The sequence below is a fragment of the Elgaria multicarinata genome, chromosome 3 (assembly GCF_023053635.1).
Source record: "Elgaria multicarinata webbii isolate HBS135686 ecotype San Diego chromosome 3, rElgMul1.1.pri, whole genome shotgun sequence".
In the NCBI taxonomy this organism is placed as follows: domain Eukaryota; kingdom Metazoa; phylum Chordata; class Lepidosauria; order Squamata; family Anguidae; genus Elgaria; species Elgaria multicarinata.
The window spans coordinates 151,082,249-151,102,013 of NC_086173.1; the positions used below are offsets into that span (position 1 = coordinate 151,082,249).

At 43.3% G+C, this 19,765-nt stretch overlaps 1 pseudogene; it reads left to right on the forward strand.

The window, feature by feature from the left end:
- The first annotated feature begins 6,003 nt into the window (after positions 1-6,003).
- LOC134395548 (vomeronasal type-2 receptor 26-like) lies at positions 6,004-18,924 on the forward strand (annotated as a pseudogene).
- Positions 18,925-19,765: the final 841 nt, after the last annotated feature.

Here is a 19,765-nt window from a genome sequence, read left to right on the forward strand (position 1 = left end):
ACTTGTAACACACATAAAAAATTACATTTAACCAATTTTTGTTTTTTAAAATAACAGAGCTTAAAACTTTTGTTTTTAGTGATTTTATTTTAGTCTTGACTACATTCTTCATCACACTGACACATCACAGTACAAGGTAGTCCAGCAGTACTGCATTTGCATCTGGTATTAGTGTCACATTTTGTTTTACAGGCACAAGAAACCAACTTGAGGCAGGATTTTAAAGCAGGAGGAAGTGTAGTCCATGTAGGTAGCCAGCCAGATTCAGCGTCTTTCTCTCATCCCCAGTTGCTGGGATCAGGGTATGATGGTATTGGCTGTAAAGAGGTTCCCCACACACATGATGTGCTTCAAAGACGGCACATTTTACATGCTGTAACAGAGCACTTGAAGTTGGTGGGATCCATTCCATGTGTCTTCCTTTTTTTGCAAATAGTTCTTCCCTGTTTATGTGTTCTTTGATGCTAGTACGATCATACATTACTATAACAAACTTTTCTATTGTTTTCAATTGTTGCTGTGTCACATCAGAGACTGGCATGCTGAACCAGAGCAGGGCTCCATCACACCTGTGATTTAATGCACTCTCGGCACGCCTGGTGTGTGGTTTTGCAGCATGGTACTCACATGCCTCTTCCCCAGCCTTTTCTGTCTTTTCCTAGAATGGGGAAAGTCTGGATTATTTTCCCCAAGTGAATTTAATGCACCCTGAAGCCTCCGTGTAGTGCTCTCCTCTTGCTTTTTCCTTTGTTGGGGGCATGTGCTGTAAGGGAGAGCTTGCTGATGAAAGGGGAGGGTGAAGTGGTTTTCCTCCTCCATGCCTTTCAAACCAAGGGGCTGAGCCGGTGTAACATACGGTACTTTTGCTGCTCCAACCCTACCCCCCTCCTTGCCCACAGCTCCCTTATTTTTAAAGATAAACAGATGAAAGTTGGGATCCTGAGAGCTTTTAAGCAGGGCTTTGGGTATGCCAAGCTTGAATCAGATCGGTCCATCCCTTGATTTTTTTTTAAATGATTTTTTTAATTCCCCCCCCCTTAAGCCATTGTCCTGCTAGCCCACCAATGTGAAATTCCACATGTTTGCATCTGTGGAGGATCGGTTTTCCTTTACTTTGATAATGTTGAACAATGTGTAAAATGTGACCTCTGAAAGTTTCAGCCTTGCAACACAACGTGCAAGATTGGAATGAGGGTGAGATAGTGCGTCTTGTTGACTTCTCAAACAAATGGGTAGGAATAAAACCTTTATATCTCGATGAGGGTTGCTCCTATGAAAAGATTGTTAATGATTTTTTTTGTAGCAAATTTTATGCTCTTTCATTTTGTATTGAGACAACTTTTCTGTGAGATTAACAAATAATAGAGTTATTGTGCAAAAGCTGGATTTTGGCCGCCATTTTCCAAGATGGCGGCCGTTACGATGATTTCCCAAGATGCCCCTATATCTCATTTTAATCTACATGGTCATAAATGCCACCATACCAAATTTCACACTTGTATCACAATATGCATGATTTTTTTTTTTTTTTGCTAAGCCACTGTACTATTTGGCCTATTGCAACATCAATCAGTTGGTAAAGAAGACTTGCTAACTTGTCAACTGCCAGTTTCAGAGGAGGGCAACCTCAGGGCTCCTTGAGAGCCAATGTGGCCTAGTGGTCAGAGTGTTGGTCTGTGATTCAGGAGACCTGGGTTCAAGAGCCCACTCAGTCATGAAGCTGACTGGGTGACTTTGGGGTAGTTGGTGATACTCAGCCTAATTTACCTCACAGGGTTGTTGTGAGGATAAAAATGGAGAGGAGGAGGATTATGAAACCGCCTTGGGATCTTGGCAGAGAAAAAGGCAGGATATAAATATAATAAATAAACTTAATCTGTGGTTGAGGTGGGCTCATTGCAGTCAACTATTGCAGCCCTGGAATGTGAGCCTGTTTGTGACATCACAGTAGTGGCTCAACCCACTAAGGAAGATAATAACAATAAAATTCAAAACAGAAACAAATTCACAATCAATAGGTTCCCTCCCCGATCTCATGCATGCCTACTCAGAAATAAGTCTCACAGAGTCCAACGGGGTTGGGGAGGTGTTAACGGTGGCGGCGGCAAACCCCACACCAAGGAGCGCCCGGCGGGGCCAAAATGCTTCTGCAAGAGAACGCATGTGCTTAAAAAGCAGGTCAATCACAGCAGTCTCCTAACTTAATTTTTTTTAAAAAAAATCTCCATTTTTTGCAAACCTCTGCTAGAAGGAGGCACTCTGAGGAGGGCCTTAGATGATGAGTGTAGTATATTTGGGTAGGGTCATGCAGGGAGAGGCGCTCCATCAGCCAGAGTTGTCTGGAGCCGTGCTGCCAACAAGACCCTCCTCAATCCACACATGTATTAATACCGTTTAGGAAGAATCCTTTTAACGGTGAATTGAAATGTTTCAAAAGCACCAAAACGCTAATGAAGAAACATACCCTGCTTGGTGTGCTCCGCCACGCCGGCTTCAAATGGAGGCGTTCACTCTCTTTTCCCTCCCTCCCTACCTCAGCAAGCCTGTGGCGGGCACTTCCCTTTTAAAGGGGCGCGCTCCTCTGGATCCTGTTGGTCTGGGCACAGTATCAAAAGCTTTATATAGATCCAATGTCATTATTACTGTAGTGATCATTTTTATCTTACATATATTGATCATACCGAATGCTTTCCTAATTGTTTCAGCAATAAATCTGTTTTTAAAAAAACAAACCCATATTGATCTGGCCCTATACTTTCATTAATGACTTCCTTTAGTTCTACTTATGGGTCTGTGGTGGACAGCTGGTTGGGCAGTGTGTGAACAGAGTGCTGGACTAGATGGCTTCATAGTTTGATCCAGCTTGGCTCTTCTTGTGGCCTTATGTTCTTAAATAAATAAATGGAACAAGTTTTGCATGATAATAAATGAATAGTGGAACTGGCATAGCCTTGGGCCCTTTTCTTCTGTAGATTCCATCCATTTCTATATGGCAACCTGAGTGCCAAGTAGAATCTCAAGTCGAATTAATTAGGGGTGTGCCTCAAGGGTAAGATTCAGTTCAGCTCCCACTTCCACATGTCAGGAATCCCGTTTAGCTGGGGCACATCAGAGCATGAGGGAAGGGAGGCAGGGCTGGCCTCAGGATACCTTGTATGCCAGCTACGGATGTCCCCTCCACCTGCCCCCTTCCTCTCCCCACTGAGGTTGCTTTCGTGAGCTCAGAGAGGGGGAGAGGGGTGCTCAAACTCCTGGGTTTGATATTAGAGTCAGGAATCCTAAATATCCTATGTCCCAACCAACCCCACCCCTGAGTCCATCTACAGGCCATTGCTCCCTACAGCTATATTCTTTTTCAGTGATAAAGAGCAATTATAGTAATATTCGTCTGTTCACTGTTATACTTTGTGGGGTGTTGAAGAACTTCTTGCAGTTCCCTTAAACATTTTTATTATGTAAATGTATTGAATTTATAAAATGACTCCTGACAGAATCATTGGATTCTTCCTTCTTCCTCATCTTCACATTAGAGGGACACAGAAGTAACCCAATAGTTAAGGTGAGTTTAGAGATGTTGGGGAAATCCACAAAGGAATCAAATGAGTTTGGATTTATATGTCTCTGACCTAGGGGTTCTGCAGCTGGTCAGCATGGATTTCAAAGATTTGCAGGACTTTTTTTGTTTTGTTTTTAACCTTCTGGAATTTTATGCAAATTTAGAAAAAATAAAAAAAATAAAAAAAACCATTGGCTAAAGCATAAAATTTACATTTGAGGGGAGGGGTTTGCATATTTTCTCAAGTGTGAATTTGTGCAAGTGCAAATTTGCACAAATGCAGGAAAATGGGGGGAGGCAATTCTGCCAATGAGTGGACAACAGAATAACAAGCACCTGACTATCCATGAAACACAGACGGAATTCCCTCTTCATCACAACCGTTAAAGCTGCAACAACCCTGCCTATCATGACCAGATACAAAAGAGGGAAGGGCTCCTGCAGTTTTAACTGTTGTGATGAAGAGGGCATTTCACCAGGTGCTGCATGCATACAAATGACACCTGCTGAAATTCCCTTTTTAATACAACCGTTAAAGATACAGGAGCCCTGTCCTCCTTTCCATATGGTCACCCTATCTTTGCCAGGCAAAGTAGACAGCAATGGACTAGATCCGGAGTGTTGAATTTCTTTTAGTCTGACAGTTGAATTCCATTTTGGAGACGCTCACAGGAGCTGCCTTCCCGAGGTGGGCGGAGTCAAGGGCAGAATGGGCAGGACCAAAAGGCCACCATTTTGTTGCTTAAAGATACAGGAGCCCTATCCTCCTTTCCATATGGTCACTCTAGGTAAAGACCTTTCATATCACCTGAAGAAGATCCAGTGAATACTAACCAGCAGTATTCTCAGGGGCAAAGGGGACTTTGCATGCCTCCATTCAGGTACAATGTCTAAAAATATTTCCCCAAAATGCAATTTCAATAAACTTTGAATGATACATTGAAAGTGTATTATTAAGTAAAGGCCTGTTCAGATGGCATGCTAAGCCATGATTAGTCCGCTAACCCTTTTGCAGCAAATGGTTAGTGAGCGTGTTTAAGCCGTGATTATGTAGCCACAGTGGTTAGGAGTGTTTCACACAACTTGCTAAGCCATGTTTCACATGACACACTGAGCCATAATGTTTAGTTCAAACTGCTTAACCATGGTGGCTTAATGTGTTGTCTGAACAGCGTCTATGTGGGCTTAACTGGCATACCAGAACACTGGCATAGGTAGACCGTTTGCTCTCTAAGGAAGACTTCTGCCTCAAACACATTGGGAAATGTGTTCAGGGGGTCCGTGCACAGCCCTATTACAAGCCATGGATAAGCTGTTCTCTGTGGATTTTTCAAATCCTTTTGAAACCTAGAGTCCATCACATATTACGGCATGGGATTTTGAAATGTGACCCCTTCCCATCCCTTCTGCAGAACGTGAGTGCACAACCTCAACCCCATCCCAGTCTTTATCTTGTTTTTCTGGCATATAAATTCTCACCCTCCAAGCATATATTTTAGGGAATAGAATATAATAGAGGATGTGACTGATGTGAGGCAGATGATGATACAGCTCTCTTCTCCACCCTCCTCTTCTAACACAAAGCACATAGCGGCACAGTGATGAGTCTCACAAACATGTTTTTTGTAGGTGTGCACACCTGGGCATGGAGTGACCGAGAGAGCCAAGGATGCTGCATCCATTTCTGTACATTACAACGATCAGAATCATGTCAATTTATTCTCCTTTTTTGCCGGAACTCTGAAGGTGATTGCAAAGGTCATCTGTGTAACTGATATCATAAACATCACAAGCAAGAGTAACATGAGATAACTTCTAATATTAAATGTGAAAGGGCTGGCGCATAAATAGCCCCTCTTCCAACAACAGCCTGGGCTGAGGCGATGGGCGTCTGTTCTGTCGGCACTCACCACCCGATTCACGATAGACAGCTTTGATTTTTCTGGTCACTTCTGTTACATCACCTAGCAAAGCTGGGATTCAGTGATGAGTCTTGTAAACATGTTTTCTGTAGCTGTGCCCACCTGCGCATAGAGCGACAGTGACAGCCGACGATGATCCCTGCGCTGCTGTACATTATAATTACTAAAATTATGGTGATTTCTGGTTGTTTGTCTTTATGCCACAGCTCTGAAGATTTGTGCAAACATAATATTTCTAGCTAATACCATAAACATCAGAGAAGGATGAGCAAGCATGTCTTAGACAAATGTGAAATGGCTGGTGCATACGCCTGTTGTGCCACCAAGACTCCGGCCTGAGATTTAGGACAGGCAGGGACTATGCTGGGGTCTACTGGGCTAGTATTAGTTCTTCTGAAGCCACAGTTGGACTCCCATCTGGATTAGTGAGGTCATGGCGGCCTTATTCTTTTAGTTTCTTCTAATTAACTAGATCTGTGGTTGAGAGTAGTCACAGGTGAGGTGACTTTAGCAGGTATACCGAAAATGATGGTACTCCTGCACCTAACGCTTCTGCTTTGGCTGCCCAATGCTTTCCACATGAAGCTGACGTCAAAATGCCCATTCATGGAGAGGTATGATCGCAGAGACCCGTGTAATTACTACAGGCCAGGGGACCACCTCATTAGCGCTATTGTATCTACAACAAATATTGTCCTCGAACCATACGTTTTCTTCAAGCCCCCAGATGTTCTTTACGACACGTAAGTTATTAGAATCATAGAATAGTAGAGTTGGAAGGCGCCCTATAAGGCCATCGAGGAATCCACCCTAAAGCATCCCTGACAGATGGTTGTCCAGCTGCCTCTTGAAGGCTTCTAGTGTGGGAGAGCCCACGACCTCCCTAGGTCATTGTTCCCATTGTCGCACTGCTCTAACAGTCAGGCTGTAATCTGCTCTAACAGTCCAGCCGTAATCTGGCTTCAAAGAATCATAGAATAGCAGAGTTGGAAGGGGCCAACAAGGCCATCGAGTCCAACCTCCTGCTCAATGCAGGAATCCACCTTAAAGCATCCCTGACAGATGGCTGTCCAGCTTCCTCTAGTGTGGGAGAACCCACAACCTCCCTAGGTAACTATGCTGCTCGATTGATTGCTGATCAGCTCAACTCTAATTTCATTTTCTCCCATGTTGTGGGTAACAGCCACTGGTAAATTACATCCCTTTGCCACTCCTTCCCAGTATAACCCCACGGTTTCAGTGCTACAAGGTTGGGTTAGGAAATGCCCATGCCAGGAAGGAGCATGGCCATTTGGCTCAGTGGACCCACCCGCTGCCCTCTTCCCAGCTTCCGGCGACCTATCAATGGTCACCATCTGCCCCAGAACAGCCCCAGCTCGATGCTGAAGTGAGGTCACACTTAGAAGGACCGTGGTGACCACGCTTCCCAGGAAAAAGTCAGGGTAAGTCCCTGACTTTTTAAATGCGAAGCTTCGAGGGAAAGCCCCATGGTGGCTGCAAGTTGGTGGCTGTGTCATATAACCATGGGGCAAATAAGGTGCATAAACAGCCTCTCAATCTTGTCCCTGTTTGGCCTCAGGACAAACAGGTTTTGAAGGGATGTGTGAACACTAAGGCACCATTTTGGTGCACAGCCTGTCATATCTAGACCTGACGTGCCACGGGCTGTTTCCCCACTGTTCCTAGTATGGGGCTAGTTAATATTGCTATGTGTGCTTTGAGTGAATGCTATTCTTTTGTTAATGCAGCCATCTCCAGTGTGGCATTAAACACTCTCCTGGACCTACTTAATATTTAAAACGAGGAAACCTACTAGCATATCTGCTTCGGAAGGTACTGCAGAACAGGCTATTGCTAAATTAATGATTCAATTAATGATTAAATTAATTAATTAAAAGGGATTTAAGAAATGCATTATTTATTTATTTATTTATTTATTACATTTAAATCCCACCTTTTTCTCTCCAAGGAACGCAAGGCAGTGTACATAATCCTCCTATTCTCCATGTTATCCTCACAACAACAACTCTGTGAGGTAGGTTGGGCTGGGAGTCTGTGGCCATAGCTAGACCTAAGGTTTATCCCAGGCTCATCCAGGGTTCGTCCCTGCCTGAGCGCTGGATGCCCTGTGTGGCACTTAGATGAACAGGTTTGACCCCAGGACAATCCTGGGATAAACTTTACGTCTAGCTACGGCCTGTGACTGGCCCAAAGTCACCCAGAGGGTTTCCGTGGCCAAGCGGGGACTAGAACTTGGATCTCCCGACTCCCAGTCCAACATCTTAGCCGCTACGCCACACTGGCTCTCTTTATTATTACTCTTGTGCACTCTGGTTAATTACACTCCTTGGGGTAGAAATAAGCATCTTACCAATCTTTTCAATTGTGGAATGCATTTGTTGCAGTAACCTCTTGCAAGACTTTAGAATTAGTTTCCCAAAACAGAAAATGCTTTTGAAATATGTTTGGGATAAAATGATTTGTTAAATTATTATTCATTTATTGCATTTCTATTCCGCCCAATAGCCGAAGCTCTCTAGATGGTTCACAAAAAACTGGTTCTCTAGTTCTCCAAAGCAGGCGAACCAATGACCTGCTAGTAACTCCTCCTTCTATACTGAAAGTCTGATCATATTTGCTTATAGTTGAAATTATTGTTAGAACCCTTTCCAACTGGTCCCACACAAATTTTCTTTTCCTACTCTGGTGGGCTGACCATATAGAAAGGAGGACAAGGCTCCTGTATCTTTAACAATTTCAGCAGGTGTCATTTGTATACATGCAGCACCTGGTGAAATTCCTTCTTCATCACAACAGAATGCTGCAGGAGCCTTGCCCTGTTTTGTACCTGGCCACTCTAATATAGCTAGTTTTCCTTTTACTCAAACATGCACAAGATCACACACGATGTTTTAAGATAAAAGCCAAGGAGTCAGAATTTTAAAACTTATGACTAGAGATGTGAAGCACTGGGGGGAAACTGGAAAATTTGGGAAGAAACAGGGTTTTCCTATTTTTTCCAAACGCCTTTTGGGGGGGGGGGTTCTGAAAAATTGAAAAAAATTGAAAAAATGGATTATGGGATGTTTTATTTTAGCATGATGAATACAGTGTTTAAGACAAGGTGTTCAGATATTTACTTCTCCAAATGATTTCTATAAACTATGTACAGTATTAGATTATTAGAATTTCTGTGCAGTGAAAACAAGCAAGTCTTAGGTTGCAAATTGAGACTACAGCTCTCAAATGCAAGAGCAAGATGCACTTCTTCCTCTAGGGGGCACTGCCACTGAAGCAGAGACTGAAACTGATAGTGATAGCTATAGCTCAGGAAACGAGTCTGATTAAATTTCATGCATATTCATCGAATCTTGGTTCCTCCCCTTTTTTTCTAAGTTCTTTTTATGGGAATGGGTGCTTTATGTCTGCCTGACACTGTGGAGGACTAGCGGAGTCAAAAATATTTTCTTTGTTACTAATGTTGATGGCTTCCTCTGTTGTTATTTTTTAAATATTTTTGCCTGCTCATAAACTAGCAAAACCAAAGAGGTTCCTTACAGTTCAGGTGTTCCTTACAGTTCAGGAACTTGTAGCTCCATTTGTTACCAAAAAGGTAAAAAATGATAATTAAAAAGTAAATTCAGTTTGTAATAATTGTTTGAATACACTGTACTTTTAATACACAAAAATGTAATAATTTCATGCCAAACCAACTTGAACATAATTACATTTTATGTTCCTAAAGTAACAAAGTGACTTTCAATCTGTGAAAAGTGCTAATATTAGAATTTCTGTAAACTGCCCAGAGAGCTCTGGCTATGGGGGCAGTCTATAAGTGTAATAAATAAATAAAATAAATAATATTGCATTATTTGAATTTTTCTTTAAAAATCTGTTTTTCCCCAAACCCCCCCCCCAAGAAAAAACCCTGTTTCTTTCCCCATGGCTTCAAAATTTCCAGAAATTTTACATCTCTACTCATGACCCCATCAGATTACGCTTCTAAGGACTGTAGTATAGTGGGTTTTGTCCTTTGCTAAGTGTTTTCATTCTATAGTTCCAGTGTTTAGGAACCCACTGGACTGCCAGTTAATTCTCTATAGCTGATACACTTCCAACAAATCTGACACACACATTTTGTTGCAGTTCAGCAGACATGAAACTCTGGCACATCCTTCCCTTCTTGTTCTCCATTCATGAGATCAACCGGAATCCAAGGCTCTTGCCCAACATAACCCTGGGCTACAATGTCTATGAGAACTATTTCAAGGCAAGAATGACTTACGAGGCCTTGGTAGACTTGATATTTGTCGGTCAGCAGGATGTTCCAAACTACAGTTGTGGAAGGAAGAATGACCTTTTGATGGTCCTTGAAGGGACCGATGCTACTATCTCCAATGAGATTTCAACCATGTTGAGCATCTACAAAATTCCACAGGTATGAATGGGGAGGGTATGCTGACCAAGTTACAATCTTTCAAGAAAACCTGAGGTGATGGCACTGGGCGTCACGAAGTAAGGCTTGAAACAGACAGTGGATCAAATCAATAAATAATCTATAATGATAAAGGAAGATATCTGTCCCTGCAGTATATTTGTTATATTAAAAATGCTCCTTGATGTTGTGTATCTAGCACATCTTGAATATGATAGTCTATTCGGAAATAGCTGGATGTATCTAACACAAATCAAATATGATAGTCCATTCAGAAATAGATGGACGTATCTAACACACATCGAATATGGTAGTCCATTCAGAAATAGATGGACATATCTAACACACATCGAATATGATAGTCCATTCAGAAATAGATGGACGTATCTAACACACATCGAATATGGTAGTCCATTCAGAAATAGATGGACATATCTAACACACATCGAATATGGTAGTCCATTCAGAAATAGATGGACGTATCTAACACACATCAAATATTATAGTCCATTCAGAAATAGCTGGATGTATCTAACACAAATCAAATATGGTAGTCCATTCAGAAATAGATGAATGGGATGGGAGTTTGGTGTGGAAGGAATATAATGTGGAAGCAATGTGGATGTGTTGGACTGTAATTCCCATCATTCCCAACTGGCCTGGCCAATGTCCTTACTGGCAAGGAATGATGAAAGCTGTAATCCAATACATCCAGAAGGCACTAGCTTGGAAAAGATTGGGCTACTCCAAGTGGCAGCGGCCATCCTATCACTCATAACTTTTGCCTTAACAAATATCTGAGCTTTATCCTGAAAGCATCAAATCTCTTCCTTTCTTTACTAGGTCAATTATGGTTTTGTTCATCATGTTCTTGATGAAAAAAGTCATTTTCCTTTTTTTTACCGAGTAGTCCCAAAACCAGAACCCCCCAACTTGGGGATTGTCAAGCTACTCCTGCATTTCGCGTGGACGTGGATTGGGCTCATGGCACCAGACAATACCGGTGGAGAAAGGTTCATGAGCACCTTTGCATCGGTGGCCACAAAGAATGGGATTTGCATTGCCTTCTCGGAAAGCATTCTATCCCTGGATATTTACAGCCAGCGGTCAAAACGCATCATATTTCTTGAACAGAGACAAGTCAATGTGGTTGTCTATTATGGGGACTCTCACTCGACACTTATTCTAGCTGTCCTAATGGAAAATGCTCAGTTTACTAATCCATCGTTTGCAGGGAAAGTTTGGATCACGACCGCATTGCAGGATCTCAGTATGAGTTTGGTTTTCAGCAATTTTGAAAACCAGCGCATTCCTGCGTCTTTGTCTTTTTTTAGCCAGACCAAAAGGGCAACATACCAAAACATCGACCCAATTTCTTCTGCTGTCGAGTGGTTTTGGAAGACAGCCTTTAATTCTCCTTCGCCAAACCATTCCGTGGAAGACCTGACTAGGTGCACAGAGAACGAGCAACTGGAGACTTTGCCCCAGGATGTAATCGAAAGAATCTTGTCTCAAGACAGCTACAGTATTTACAACACCATCCAGGCTGTGGCACGTGCTCTAACCGCAGCATGCTCCTCCAAATCAAGTCGGATGGAGATGGTGAACAGTGGTGGTTACAAGGTGAATGCCCCCCCCCTCTCTCTCTCTCACACACACACACACACATACAGACTAGGGCTGTGCACAGACCTCCCGAACCACTTCAGGTCAATCCGGCCCTCCCCCGCTCCACTCTGTGAAGCGAGATCCAGAGGGGTGGATCACGAATTCCCCCCCCCCATGTGCTGATTGGCTTAGCAATCCCTTCCTGGGAAGGAGTTGCTGTTGCTGAAGCTATTCAGCTGCTCCTCACCAGCCTTTCCCTCTTCACTGCTGGCATGCTTGCCTCTAGAAATCACAGCTCCCCTTTAAGAGGGGAACTTGGCTATCCATCTCCCACCCATTCCATTCATAGCCACTGTGAGTCTACGGATAGTCCCTATGCATAATCCCTGCACCACAGTAATTTAGCCCTGCCTGTTTGGAACCCTGAGACCTGCAACTGAATTTCTTGTTTCCAAAACACGTGTTTTTTGATGTCATTCTAGCTTCACTCTTTCCTGAGAAACTTCCACTTTTACAATGCTTCCATGTATGGAGTTTATTTGGATGAGAACGGGGAACTGGCATCCGACTTTGATATCATGAATTGGGTTGTGTCTTCCAATATGTCCTTTGCGAGATTAAAAGTTGGGAGTATAGAGAAGCTGGCATCTCCAGAGATAAAGTTAAACATTAACCAGAGTGCCATTGTGTGGCCCAAGCAGTTTAATCAGGTGGGGACAAACGCTGATTTCACCTTCTTCCCTTTTAACATTTCTTTGCCAGCCAATCCTATGGTCTTGAAAAATTAGCAGCCTGTTTATGCCTGCATAACTTAGTCAGTAACGGATGGCGACCCAGGACAGGTGTTAAGGAGAAAACAAAACCATGTTGCAAAAGCACAGAATGGAAGAAACCTGCCAGCAATGTCCCCATTTTATTTATTTATTTATTTATTTATTTATTTATTTATTTAAATACCTCTCCCCATTCAAGAATTTCGGAGTGGTGAATGAATAGAGTAAAAGAATAAAAACAGAATAAAAACACATAAAAATACTTTAAAAACAAAAAAACCCAAAGTGCAAATACAATCATAGTTGGTCATTAAGGGATAGCTTCCTCAAATAACAATGTTTTCAGGAGGCACCGGAAGGAATATGAAGTTGGCACCTGCCTGACCTCCAGAGGCAAGGAATTCCACAGAAGGGGAGCCACCACGCTGAAGGCTCTTCCCCTGGTGGACTCCAATCGGATCATGGGTCCATGTGGAAGCATGCCCTCAGATTACCTCAGTGACTGGGCAGGTTGACAGGGGAGAAGGTGCTCTCTCAGGTTTCCTGATTCCAAGTTGTTTAGGACTTTGTACATTAGTACTAGAGCCTTAAACATGACTCGGTAGTGAATAGGCAGCCAGTGCAGTTCTCTCAGCAATTGTTGCATGCTGGAAAGGGGCTGCTACATTCTGCACTAGCTCCAGTTTTCGGAACTATACTAGAATGACCCGATACAAAAGAGGGCAGGGCTTTTGTAGCTTTAACTGTTGTGATGAAGAAGGGATTTTACCAGGTGCTGCATGCATACAAATGACACCTGCTAAAATTCCATTTTCTATACAACTATTAAAGATACAGGAACCCTGTCCTCTTTTCCATATGGTCACCTTAGTTGTATGTCTGCCACATCAGTTCTATGCAGAGCTGGAAAAAGCATGTGACTGGAAGAATGTTCCACAGGGCTCTCGTGAAAGCTTGCCTGGGCCTTGCAAGAGACCCACAACCACTTCTGTCTGCATGACTCCCCACAGAGCTGACTTGGCCACTGTGGCAAACATAATGTCTGCATCCTTCCACAATTCAAGAAGGATGCAGACAAGCTGGAGCGTGTTCAGAGGGGGGCAACCAGGATGATCAGGGGTCTGGAAACAAAGCCCTATGAAGAGAGACTGAAAGAACTGGGCATGTTTAGCCTGGAGAAGAGAAGATTGAGGGGAGACATGAGAGTACTCTTCAAATACTTAAAAGGTTGTCACACAGAGGAGGGCCAGGATCTCTTCTCGATCGTCCCAGAGTGCAGGACACGGAATAACGGGCTCAAGTTAATGGAAGCCAGATTCCAGCTGGACATCAGGAAAAACTTCCTGACTGTTAGAGCAGTACGACAATGGAATCAGTGACCTAGGGAGGTTGTGGGCTCTCCCACACTAGAGGCCTCCAAGAGGCAGCTGGACAAGCATCTGTCAGGGATGCTTTAGGGTAGATTCCTGCATTGAGCAGGGGGTTGGACTCGATGGCCTTGTAGGCTCCTTCCAAGTCTGCTATTCTGTGATTCTAAGGGGCAGGCACAGCAAGGGAATTAGAAGGCAGGTGAGAGCTCCAGAGAGCCCTCCCCCTCACACACACACACACACACAGAGCCACTTTCTTATGGCAGCAAATGCTATGGTGGGAGAGCAGCTATCAAGGCTCTCCAGAGCACCTGCTGAAAGTCATGGTGGCTATCCTGGTGGGGACTGAGGAAGCAGTGCATTCAGCGCTCCTTTCCCTCTGCCGCCCAATGCAGGTGTCTCACCCTGATTCGTAGGAGGACCGGCCCTGCTGGGTTTGGTCCCCTTTGGAACCAGGTCTCTCTCAATGTGCATTATCATGGACCAGCAACCATGAGTGGTAGAAGAGCAAGCAAAATAGTTTGCCCCACTCCTTTTTGCCCTTCCCTTCCTGTGTTTTTTCCTACTGCCCCCAAGTGGTGATCTTCTTTTCTCCGGCACCCTCCATCAAACCAGCTTTAAGACTCTTTGGGTCTCAGGTATCTTGTTCAGGTAGTGTGCGGGTTAACTATAAGCAAGTGCAAGATTTTGGCCAGAGATGCCCTTATGCAACCTACACTTAAAGAGTGCGCATTCACAGAAATCAAACTCAAGAATCACTGAGTTGCAAGGTACGCCAAGAGGTCATCCAGCCCAGCCCCCCCCCCCAATTATATAACAATCTCTTTTCAACAGGGGGTCTTTTAAATGACATAGTGAATGACCAGGACGTCTTCTGTGGCCTCTATTGGAAATTCCATCAGGAAAAGAACCACTTTTAAAGTGGTAACATCTGAAAAAAGGGGGATCTTCCATCACTAGATAGCGCTGTCGCAATGGATCCCTGCCCTTGCTAACACGGGCTAGTGCAGGGGGCAGGCGAGGGAATAAACCAACACCATGTTCCTGCAGCTGTGTGTCAAATGTGCCATCCTGCAATGATGACCAAGGATCACCTGGGGTGATAAACTGAAGCCTAGTCCAGTTGGATTCCTTCCAACTCTATCCTTCATATCCAGAGACCAAGAAACAAGCAAAACAATCTAACCTGTCTTGCCTGATGCTTTTTGGCCTTCTGCCTAGAGCCTGCCTTATTCTAGGTGTGCCGAAAGCTGTCGCCCTGGATACGCAAAAGTGATTGAGGAAGGAAAGCCAGCCTGCTGCTATGGGTGTGTTCCATGCATGGAAGGGACAATCTCCCATCAAGAAGGTAAGGGACTCCTGTGGAAAGGGCAGCCCTTCGGGGACTAAAACAAAAATCCACTTACACAACTTCTAGGAAGTCATTTTAAGTGATGTTGGACCCGGGCCTGTTCTTGTGTTCTGTATTGTTAAGGATTCAAGCATCACTTAAATAAACTGTCAACAAGGGTTTAAAGAAATGGCCTTAGGGTCTGGCCTGGGGGAAAATGGTTGGTGGGATGGAGTTCCACAGGACCCATCCACGTTCCCCTTTCGGACGTACAAATTTCATGCACATCCTGCGACATCACCAGCCCTTTCACTAGGCTCGTCGCATAAACCCTCCTCAGGCCAAGCGCCACCACTTGAAAGCCTGAGGGAGGGTTAAATAAAACCTTTCCCCTGGCTATGAGGGGAACAGGTGTAATATGGGCTTTCTCACAATATACTGTGGGAATACGCTGGTTTGGGTGTTTAATAACTGTAAGGCAGGTAAATATAATGCCAAGCTGACACATGATATTTGGTAGCTAACAAAATAATAAGTTTATTGTTATTTAAAAGCTTTAAATAAAAATATACTTTCAATCCTGCCTAATCTAAACTCTCCAAACACCTCACTCTCTTTATTATTATTATTATTATTATTATTATTATTATTATTATTTATTAAACTCTATTTAACAAAGTGGTTAAAAAAGTTAAAAATATATATAAAAACATACAAGTCAGACAGTGTTTCTAATAAATGTAAACCGCCCAGAGAGCTTCGGCTGTGGGGCGGTATATAAATGTAAATAAATAAATAAATAAATAAATACACAAACACAATTTCTGTAGATGCCGAACCAAGCTTGTTTCCTTCAATTTACTGTGGTCAAAGGAAGATTTGTTAAACCAGAGTTGGATGCCACATCTGTACCATTGATGTAATCGAGAAAAGGAGACCATATTTCATTGAATGGGTCATAGCTAAATTGGCCCAACGAAACTCTGCGGTGGTAGGTTAATTTTTCAGAGCAGGCTATATCCCACACTTTCCCTTTCCATCCAGTGAGCGTAGGGCCCTTCGGATCCTTCCAGTGTTCGGCAATTTCTAAACGAGCTGCCGTAAGGAGGATAAATACCAATTCTTTATGGGTAAGGGAGGGGTTTAGAGCGTTGGGCAGGGACAGCAGGGCCAGGCTTAGTTCTGGAAAGATTATCTGATCAGTGGCCTTAGAAATTATATTGAAGATAGTTTCCCAGAACTGCTTCAGGGCCTTACACTCCCACTACATATGTAAGTAAAAGCCCTTTTCATCGCATCCTCTCCAATACAATGGGGAGATTGAAGTCGTTGCATGCGAGAGCTGAATTGGAGTTATATACCATCTTAATATAACCTTAAGGGCTGACTCCTGTATGCGGGACGATATTGTTCGGAGGGGGGGATTTATCCAAATTTGTTTCCATTTTTTATCTTCAATCTGTATATGTAGATCAGTTTCCCATATGCTCCTCAGAGCCAGGGAGAAGCCATCACCCCTCTCAAGCAATAGGTCATAAATTGCTGAGGTCACACCTTTATCTTTCCCATTGGATCTCACACAGAGATGCTCAAAGGGGGAGAGAGGGCGAAAATCCATCTCGCTACTGAATCTTTTGTTTAAGAATGTTCTGACTTGTGTCAGTTGGAGCCAAGAGGGATTGATCCCTTTTAGCTTGTCTTTTAGCTGACTATCGTTAATTAAACGATTTAATTAACGATAGTCAACTTCACACCAATCCTAAGTCCCTAGAATCCAAACTCTTCTTACTCTACAACTAAACAACTCTCCTCACACACACTCAAACTCACATACCTCACAAACTCCCAACACTCTCCATATATATATATATATATATATATATATATTCCTTTCCCTCCCCACCTATTACATCATAAACCACACCCACTCAGTTCTAACATTCTGTACTTACTAACTAGACCAGCCTTCCTCAACCTGGGGCGCTTCAGATGTGTTGGACTACAACTCCCAGAAAGCCCCAGCCAGCTGGCTGGGGCATTCTGGGAGTTGTAGTCCAACACATCTGGAGCGCCCCAGGATGAGGAAGGCTTAACTAGACGTACATAATATACTCGATTGTGGGGTAATGCCGCCGCAGGTACCTCTCTTTATCCCTGGCAGTAAAAATACAATAATAAATGAAATTCAGTTGGCTGCCATTTTGTGAATTCCCAAATCAGCTGCCTCGCTTTGCCCAATAGTGGGACTGGCTCTGCCCACCCTCTGCATTGCATGTGAATGGGACAGACCCAAGCATAAAGACACCATTAGGAGTCATTTTGGCCCTACTAGGATAGATAGGTGGTTCTAAAGAAGAATTAGAACCTGATGAATCAAGAAATACCTTATTCAGCTAAGAGGTTTGTTGGGTGATCTTACACATATTGTGACATGCTCCCCTCCCCCATTTCCTCATGCAGAGAAATGTCCCGGGGGGGGGGGGGCAGTGTTTTCCGTGTGTGTGTGTGTGTGTGTGTGTGTGTGTGTGTGTGTGTGTTTCCTTTTGGAGAAAAGATCACTGCATACTTCTGGAGTTTTCTAATATTGGATTAATTTACCAATAGATACCAGCTGGATGGCAGGGTAGGGGTAAGTAAACTAATTATGGCACTCCATTTTACTGCTTCATTTTATTGCTCTGTTATTGTAGTTGGAAATGTTTTTATGCTCTGTTTTAATATTGTGTTCTTAATATCGTATTTTAATGTTGTGAACTGCTGAGAGATTCTATTATATTCAGAGCTGTATAATTATTATTTATTTATTTGTATCCCGCCTTTTGCCCAATACCAGGCATCAAGGCAGCCAATACTGGGCCTCAAGGCAGCCAGGACCTCACAACTACATTTCCCCACTTCACTGGTACCAACTTTGGTAGCAACAACTCCAAACTGTGATCTAGCATTGCAATGTTACAAATAAATAAATAAAAGGGGTGTCAGGTGTTAGAAATGCTGAAGTTACTGTTTTGTTTTTCAGATGCAGACAATTGCAACGAGTGTCCAGATGATCAGTATTCAAATAAGGACCGAGATCAGTGTGTTGTTAAGGTTATAACCTTCCTATCCTATGAAGAACCTTTGGGGATCACCCTAACTCTCTTTGCCCTATTTTTGTCCCTAACCACTGGTCTTCTGTTAGGCATCTTCGTTAAACACCGGGAAACTCCAGTGGTCAAAGCCAACAACCGGGACCTCACCTACATACTCCTCATCTCCCTCCTGCTTTCCTTCCTGTCCTCCTTCCTCTTCATCGGACGGCCCCAGGAGGTGACCTGCCTTTTCCAACAAACGGCCTTCAGCATCATCTTCTCAGTTGCCGTCTCTTCCTTGTTGGCAAAAACTGTCATGGTGGTGGTGGCATTTATGGCCACAAAGCCTGGGAACAGGATGAGGAAATGGCTGGGGAAGAGTTTGGCCAACTCCATTGTGATTTCTTGCACTAGTATTCAAGTGGGCATCTGCATTTTGTGGCTGGGAATCTCTCCCCCATTCCCAGACTCTGACGTGAACTCTCAGCATGGTCAGATCATCCTGCAATGTAATGAAGGGTCTTCCATCATGTTTTATACTGCCCTTGGCTTCCTGGGCTTCCTGGCTGCTGTCTGTTTCACGGTGGCTTTCCTAGCCAGGAAGCTGCCTGGGGCATTCAATGAAGCCAAGCTGATCACCTTCAGCATGTTGGTGTTTTCCAGTGTTTGGGTGTCCTTTGTGCCGGCCTACCTGAGCACCAAAGGGAAATACATGGTAGCTGTGCAGGTCTTCTCCATCATGGCTTCCAGTTTGGGGTTACTGAGTTGCATCTTTATTCCCAAATGCTACATTATTTTATTTAGGTCTGAATTGAACACAAAGGAACATCTAATGATGAACACTAAAGGTGATTCCTGATTCTTCATATATTCCTTTTAATTGTGGCAGTGCTTTGTACCACAGCTGTAATCGTATCAACATATTTCCTTTAGGATTGAACTAAGATGACATTATAGCAAATATCTTTTCCCTTTATATTCATTAGGAAAGAAACTAATGATTTAAGGGATTTTTTAAAAAATCAATGTAGCGGAAGAAACAAATGGCCTCAGAAAGAAAAAAATATTTATTTGGGGGGACTTCCTTCATCCATACAAACCTACCCCTGAGACTTTAACAAGGTCCTGTGCATAGCCCTACCTGTAAGATCAATCAGACTGGGGGTACAAGAAACAGGACTTTCTCAGTGTTGGCCCCACATTGTGGAACTCCCTCCCAAATGATTTGCAGATGGTTCCAGCAGTCCCAGGCTTTCAGACAGGCCTACAAAACACCTTATTCCACCTTTTCCTGTGGGGACTGCTAGGAAATTTATTTATTTATTTATTTATTACATTTCTATACCGCCCAATAGCCAGAGCTCTCTGGGCGGTTCACACCGAACTCAGACATTTCTGAAATTTTCAATGCATATAGACAGCCCCCAGGTCCTCCAACCAAAGATGTTAGGCGGACACTAAATATTTTTTTTGAGAACATACCAAAGCCTTTTTAAATTTTTTAAAAAAGCCTTCTATGATAGACCAGCCAAGATTTTATTTTATTTATTACATTTAAATACCACCCAGTAGCTGAAGCTCTCTGTTTTAAATTTAGCCCTGCCCTCTTTTGCATCTGGTCACTGTAGTTTAGCTCCTGGAGCTTTAAACTGTTGTGATGAAGAGGGAATTTCACCAGGTGCTGAATGCATACAAACATA